Source organism: Corylus avellana, chromosome 8, assembly GCF_965113065.1.
Source record: "Corylus avellana chromosome 8, dhCorAvel1.hap1.2, whole genome shotgun sequence".
Taxonomy (NCBI): Eukaryota; Viridiplantae; Streptophyta; class Magnoliopsida; order Fagales; family Betulaceae; genus Corylus; species Corylus avellana.
In genome coordinates, this window is record NC_142497.1 from 14031251 (window position 1) to 14039857 (window position 8607).

The 8607-nt window shown below is 34.8% G+C and overlaps 1 pseudogene; it reads left to right on the forward strand.

The window, feature by feature from the left end:
• The first annotated feature begins 7194 nt into the window (after positions 1-7194).
• Positions 7195-8607, forward strand: part of LOC148584143 (uncharacterized) — an 8533-nt pseudogene continuing 7120 nt past the window's right edge.

Genomic DNA, 8607 nt, shown 5'->3' on the forward strand with positions numbered 1-8607 from the left:
GTATCGCCTACGTTAACATCTACATCAAATAAATCCTCATCATCACTGAGTTTGTCTTTCCACCAAGGGTCATCGTAATCAACCCTTCCCTCCTCTTCATCATCATCTTCTCCTTCGTAGTCCTCAACATCACCTTGACCCTCCCCAAAACACACAACATATAAATGCACAATATATTGCCCTTTATGGTAGCCAACCCTGAACAATACGTCGGCATTAGAGCTAATTAAATGCAAACCACCCATTAATGTCTTATTAGGTTCTTTGAAGTATATTAGATCCCCTAGCTTGTACCCGTAGTCTTTACAAATATCTTCAAGTTCAAAAAAAGACAAGTTGTCAGGATCATACCCTTCACCATGAACAGTAACTTCTCCCCCCACGTACTTGCAACCACAACTTCTGTCGAATCTACCACCATAACTAATCTCGAACACTAGATTCAAAGACATCCTACAAAATTAATGAATAAAATATATGACAAGCAGCTTTAAATAACTTTACAAATATAATTACTGCTTGAGAATGAAGTTATACAAATCTAAGCTCAAACTAAAAATACATGCAAATATTTTGGAAGCAAGACAACCAGGTTATAATTCAAATGTTTTTTAGGGTTAGGGTTTAGGGTTTAGGTTTCTTAATATTTTAGAGGAATGTGTAGCGTGGTGTCTTGTGTGCACATGACGTAAGTTGGAGTGTCACATTAATAATATGATTTATAATACTACTTTTACTGTTAGAGTAAATGATTGTCAACCTTCCATCAAATCTAATTTGATTATGTAGCTGATTACTAATTAAAGCCAAATCAGTAAAAATATAGACATGCATAATAGAATAGTCAAGCTTAGTTAATTACATTAGAAAGAAAAGAAGAAAATATAGACATTCAATATCAAAGAGGCTTTGGGATTGGATTGCTGGATTATGGGGTGGGTGGGGTTTGATATAAATCACAGCATAAAGAGGATAGGTGAAACTAGATCTACCAATAATGTTAAGATATTTTCCAGAGTGAAGATATCAACAATCATAACTCTAGCAGCCTAAAACCATATCTTTCTAAAGATAAATACATTTTTTGGTATAAATATGAACAAGAAGACTAGATCTAATCATAAGAAAAGATGTGCATTTTCCCCTTTTTAAAAATAATAATAATAATAATAATAATAATAATAATAATAATGTATTAAATGATATCCTCCCAAAAAGTTGGATTTTCTAACAGGATCAAACAATATAGGAAGAGGGAGAATTCTTTTATTTGCAAATAATGAGGCTTCAAGTCAAGTGACTCAGGTCCTAAAAAGTAGATAGATGGAGTGGGTAAACTTGTGCATTATTTTGACAGGTAATAAGGTTTATTAAGAGTTACCAGTTTCAAACTAATTCTATCTGCAGGAAAGGATCCCAAGATTGCTGAATACTTGATAAATTATCGATGCAATCAGAAAAAATCAAGGGGACAGCTAATGTTTTCAACCAACTTGTTATGTACTGCTCACTGTAACCAAAGCAATAGTTTACCACACGCATGCATCAAGTAGTTATGTAATGTACAGGAATGAGACTTCATGATATTCTTCCAAATAATTTCACTTGAAAAAAGGGATTATGCACTTCAACTATCCATCTTAGTATTCTATAATAGCCTACACAATTGACATTTTAATTTGGAAGAAGACTTAAATTATTCATGAGTTATGCAATGGACAGAAAAGATATATATGTTGCAAAACTTAGTTGTGTTTCACCAAAATAGACAACAAAACAATAATAGTACGTGGGAATGAAATGATTATTTTTCTACCAAAAAAACTTGGAGAGTTTTTTTTAATTTTTTTTTTTCACAAAACATTCCATTAGAAGATAGAAACTAAACATAGCCCAAACAAACATAACTAAAACACTTGATTAATAAAAAAATAAGTACTTCAACTATCCATCTCAGTATTCTATAATAGCCTATGCAATTGACATTTTAATTTGGAAGAAGACTTAAATTATTCATGAGTTATGCAATGGACAGAAAAGATATATATGTTGCAAAACTTAGCTATGTTTCACCAAGATAGACAACAAAACAATAATAGTACGTGGGAATGAAATGATTCTTTTTCATCCAAAATAAAAAATAAAAAAAATTGGAGAGTATTTTTATTTTTTATTTTTTTTCACGAAACATTCCATCTGAAGATAAAAACTAAACATAACCCAAACAAACATAACTAAAACACTTGATTAATAATAATAAAAAAAAGTAGTAAACACCATTCACAAACCATTCTTTTTCACATTTCCTTTTACTTTCAACTCCAAATATCTCACTTGATTAATAAAAAGAAAAAGGAAAGAGACAACCTTCATCCATAAGCACCAAACCCCATGCCAAACTCTAATGGTTTACTGGGAAAGAGATGAAACAAATTACCCAACTATCTCCATTGCAAACAATTATCTCACGTGCAAACATACATGGGTGGGATTAAATATATGACAAGATTACCCAATTTTAATATTTTTTTGACAAAAAGAAAAAGGTCAAATTAGAAGGAGAAAATTATTGAGATATCAACCTATAGCTTAAGTGAAGTTTTTCTTTAAAATTTTGCCGGGAACAAAAAAGAATAAAAAAAAAAAAAAAGAATAAGAAGAAGTACATAGAAAATTCAAGGTATGCATGATACATGTAGGCAACATTAACAAAATGGTCTTATTCAATAGCCTATAAGCCAGAGAAATAAAACCGTCACTGAAAGCGATTTATGCTAAGTTGATGCTAATCGTCCCCCAATTTGATTAACGAACAAACTAAGCTCCAACTAAACTTGAACAAACCAAACCATTTTTTTATTTTTTTTCAAACATGTTATTATTTCCTTTGACTTTCAACTCCAAATATCTCACTTGATTAATAAAAAGAAAAAGGAAAGAGACAACCTTCATCCATAAGCACCAAACCCCATGCCAAACTCTAATGGTTTATTGGGAAAAAGATGAACAAAATTACCCAATTATTACGAAATTAATAACTCATTTACCATCTCACAAAAACCCCAATTTACCGAAAACCCTAGTTTCACGGTAAGTCAGTTAAAAATCTATATCCAACAAGAGGGTTACACTTTGGGGACCATTTTTGTTCACAGGACAAGATGATGCACTTTGGGGACCACTTTTGTTCACACGACAACATTATACACTTTGCGGACCACTTTTGTTCCAACACAAACAACCAACTTCACCCAATGTCGTAATAAATCCATATACAATAGAAAACTACTTTTGTTAACAATAAATCAACATCATAGAGTTAGGGATAACCAAATTAAAAACCCCCTCAAGAAAGCCCCAATTTACCAAAAACCCTAGAAAGCTACTACACAGTTCGGTGCAAATTTACGAATCAAAAAGGGCAAAAACTTACCTCGTCGTACACAAATGCACAAAAGTTCAAACTTCTGGTTGTTCTCGAGTGGTTGTCGCGTAGATTGTCGAGTGGCTGTCGAGGAGGTGGGTTCTACCTCTGTCGCGTCCCTTTCGATTGTGAGTCAGCAAGTTCTTTACCTCGTGCGTGCTTCGGCTTTTGACAGTTTCACTTGTTTATTTGTTGTTGAAAGTAAGTAAGTCTGGGTTGGGTTGGGTTGGGGCGTGGGTCAGCTGGGTTAGGACTTGGGTCAGCTAGGTTAGGGCATGAGTGACGGTGGGAATGTTGATGGGGGTATTTTGGGCACTAAACCGCATAAAGTGATCACGTGCGTCGCACGTGATCACTGTTCCGTCAGTCAAAACCGCTTTGACTGACGAAATGCCTGAATTGAAAAAAATTGAATCTTTAGGGGGGTGGATTGCAAAAATTGAAACTTTGGAGGCGGAATTGCAAATTGCTAACAACTTTGGGGGGGTAAACTGTAATTTTCCCTAAGACAATTATGTTATGGGATGTAACCTTTTTTTTGATGATGACCAATACTTTTGGCGAATATTTTTATATTATGAGGAATTATGTTTACTCTAGTGTATGAATGTATGATCACTTCATTATTACTCTCTATCCCTATAGTTTAGAAATTCTTTCGTTGAGGTCTCTCGCTTATGAGAGGTTGTGATCCCTTAGTCTTGTCCTGCGAGGGATAGGGTTGAGAGACGAAACATGGGGTCCATTACTAGTTAATTGATTTACCCATCGGGGTCATTACACATGTAGGCACTAGTAAAAAAAAAAAAAAAAAACAAAACAAAAACAAAAAACAAAAAACAAAAAACAAAAAACAAAAACAAAAACAATGTATCTAAAATTGCAATTGTCAGCCTTTTAGATAACTTAAATTATTAGGTGTTGAATATGAATTGAAGTTCTTAATAATTTTATCCTTCATTTTGTTGTGAAAATGGGAATAGGCTCGGTGTTTATATTATGATAGTAACAGCTAACAAACTACAAGCTAAGCTATATAACATGAAAGGTCTCTAAAAGACTCACAAATGAATTAAGAATTACTATATACTAGTAAAAATGCCACCTAATATCATCTCTAGCTCCATCCAAATCTCAACAAGAATATGAAGTAAAGGGCAGCATGTGCAGTGACGACCATTAAAACTCCAACCATATGTTAATTTTCTAATTTTTTTTGTTATGAAAAATATATTTAAAATGGACAAACTAACTAGTTTATGGTGCAATACTTTAGTAACTCAAATAATTTTACAACAAAAAGAAACAACAATAATTTTAAAAAAAATATCTTATGATATAAATAATAGAAGAACTTATTATTTATAAAAAAAAATTAAAAATTAAAAATAAATAAATAAATAAAACTAAATTTTGGAAGTCACCGATGCAGTTTAGAATAGAAAACTACTAGAAAAAAAAAAAAAAAAAACAAATATTTACCTTTGGAAGAGAAGTTTGCGCGGCAAACAAAAGAAAAAAAAATGCATAAGAAAAAAAGAAAAAAAGAAAGAAATAGGGATGCAATTTTACGTGGCCCATTCTATCAAGATGGCTGTAAAACAAGAGTTTACAGCCTCCACTAATATTTTGACAAATAAGCTAAAAACACCAGTCACAATACATACGAAAACATGGGATCAGCCCACTAAGATCCCCATAGATGAAAAAAAAAAACCCTTCTACGTTATTCCCACTCATCTATGCCTAAACCACCAACACCCAAGGCCACCGGATTTTGGGTTGCAATTCTTTGTGGTCTGGTTTGATTCTTTGTGGTTTGGTTTGTTTCTTAAAGCAAGGTGAGATTGCTTGTAGTTGGGTATTTTATTTTTTCAGCGGTTAATTTTGTTTGGAATTTTTGGGTGGTCTGTAGGCGAAGGAGGAAGAAATTTAGAGGGTGTGATCTTGATTTTTGACCGAATGAAGGAGAATTTTTTTTGGATTTTCTGTGTTTTTTTTGGTTTGCCGTGTTTTGCAGATGATGGGTCTTGTTTGGGAAGTGCTAGGGAGCCAAACAAATGAACCCAGAAAAATTTTTAAACTAACGTGGCAGACCGTGAGTGACAGACAAGAGAGAGAGAGAATTGCATTTTTTTTTAATTTAAAAACCCTTGCAACGTCAGTTTGAAAATTTTTCTGAATTCATTTGTTTGGCTCCCTAGCACTTCTCGTCTTGTTTGCTATGTTTTGGAATGGACTCAAGCCAAAACATCAAGGCCCCACTTGATGAGAATCAACAAGCACCATTAAAGGATCCATTGCATGTTCTAGTTGGGCCTATTACTAGAGCAAGATCTAAGAAGATCAAAGAAGCACTTAATGGGCTGGTTCTAAAATGGAGCATTCCAAGCTTGGCCCAAAGGAAGATGAAGGCGCAATAAATTTAATCCAAGCTATTGATGGGGCTGATCTTGCTTAATTGGCCATAATTTCCTTAGTAATGGCATAGATTAATAGTTGATTATGGCTTGAATGGGTGTGGAATTAGAATGATTAAATGGCCGATTGACTTTCCAGTTCCATACTAATTAATTGGCTGATTGACTTGCCTATTTCAGACCTTCCTTAGGCGTGATTTCCTTGCCTATTTCAGTCTATTTTTGGCATGGAGGAGCTACTAATTTCAGACCAATCAGCCTTAATTTTAGGCTTCTATTATTTAGTCCTTTATTGTTATCTACTTTCCTATGTTGGAACCAAGTTAATTTCCTTCCCATAGTAGGCATCTAGGGCTGATCAGTTTTCATAATTTGTAGTCTTATTTTCAACCATGTTTTATAAATAGCATGCACTCATTGTAATGAGGACATCATGAATGAAAATTAGAAAAAAAACGTGAGGTTTGCTTCTTCTATTGGTTCTTCAAAGAACTTGTGAACTTATCAAGGATTCTTCCTTGTGGCGTTCAAACTTTATACCTTCGGTTCGTGATTCAGTTATAATCATTGGATCGAAGGTTGTTACTTTATACCTTTTGTTCGTGTTTCATTTATAAACGATGGGTCGGGGTTTTCTATCAAAAATCTGAATTTTAGCTTTCTTGGGTCAGTATTCCCATATTGTTTGTTGGGTCTCAAAAGTGTGTTGATTGAGGTTCGTATCATCTGGTATTAGTGCGCAGGCTCTAAAATCAGGTTTACTATCCTTTTATCTTTTGTTTCTTGTTATCATCCTATCTTGTTCCATTTGTGTTCATTATTCCTTGTTCTTATTTTGCGTCATGCACCAAGTTAAAAAAATAAAAAAAGAGACGTCAGAAAAGAAAAGAAAAGAAAAGAAAAAAAACAAAAAAACAGAACAATAGTTTGTTTGTTTTCTTTCTTCTTTCTTGTATCCTCTTCCTTTGATTCGTTGTTTCTATAATATTTTCCTACCGTCAGTATTGGTTTAAATACTATAAGTTGAATTTCTTGATCAAGTTTATTAGTTTAATAAAGAACTGAAAAGGGGAAGCTACGAGTGGAAAAAGGCAAGAGAGTGTGAGACTAATATAAAAAACAAAGCCAATTTAAGAGTGAAACACGAGTGTGAGTGACATAATTTGAGTGCAAACACGTGAGGGACTATTGTGAGGAATTATTTCTAACATTTCTATATAGTTTCAAACTATGTCTTCCAAGGGCGACACATCAAACAAAGAAGGAGGGGAGGAGTTGTTCTTCATGTTGTAGGCTATGCAACAACAATTTGAATGTATTAATGTGGTGTTTAATCAGATTCGAGATCAGATGGATAAGCAAGACGTTGTTGTTGCTACTTGTCGTGAGGGGCATCCCAAAAGAGTCCATAATGCTAGAAGGCAAGAAAGGCGTGCGCACGTGGATGATTCTGATGATGACCACAAGAATGAGTTCGAAGATGAAGAGGATCAAGCTTCATTGAACGGTGAGGGCAAGTTTGTGCCAAGGGGAGAAAAGTGTGGTAAAGGTTTTCGAAGAGATCCGAGATGGCAAAATGGGACTAACAGAAACCTAGGAAATATCAAAATGAAGATATCATCTTTCCAAGGGAAAAACGATCCTGAAGCATATTTGGACTGGGAGAAGAAGGTGAAGTTGATTTTTGAGTGCCACAACTACTTCGAGGAGAAAAAGGTAAAACTCCCTGTCATTGAGTTTACTGACTATGCTATTATTTGGTGGGATCAACTTGTGATGAACAGAAGGAGAAACCATGAGAGGCCTATTGAGACGTGGGAGGAAATGAAGACCATCATGAGGAGCCGGCTTGTTCCTAGTCACTACTATAAGGACTTGTATAAAAAATTACAAAGTCTTACTCAAGGCTATAGGAGTGTGGATGACTACTACAAGGAGATGGAGATCACCATGGTTCTGGCTAATGTAGAGGAGGATAGAGAAGCTACCATGGTGAGGTTTTTGAATGGGCTGAACCGGCACATTGCCAATGTGGTGGAGTTGCAACACTACGTGGAGTTGGAGGACATGGTGTGTTAAGAGCTAAAATATTCACATTTCCAGCCCTTAACTTGCATGTTTTAATCCTTTGGTTTTAGTTAATTAGGTCATTTTAATTCCTTTTTGTATTTTCCATACTTTTGTAGGCTTTTGGAAGAAAATGAAGTAAATCTAGAAGATTTGGGCTCAAAAAGAGAAAATGGGAAAAATGGTAGCCCCTGACACTGGGATCGATCGCAGGTACCCTGCGATCAAGCGCAGCACCAAAAGACAAAGCATGAAGCAGGGCATGAGCGCTCGAGCGCACAATAGAAGAGGCTCAATCCCAGACCTGCGATCGAGCGCACACACGTTGCGATCGATCGCACCCGTGCCCAGGAGACACATCAAAGCTGCGGCCAGATTGTCATTCTTTCCATATTAGGGTTTTCCAACTTCCAATTATTATAGGCTTCAAAACCCTACGAAATTCCTAGGTTTACTAGTTTGTCAAGGACTTCTGAAGCCTATAAATAAACCTTTAAGTCTCTAGAGTAGGAGACATTGAGAAGGAGAAGAATTGGAGCTCTTCTAGTTCAAGTTTCAGGTTTATTCTTTTCCTTTCTTTTCTTTTTCTTTTATTTGATGAAGATGTTTAACATCAACTTTTGTGTAGCTAATTTATTTAGTAGGGCTAGATTGAAGCCTTAGTTATGTTTAGTTAATATTTCAATATTGGCGCCT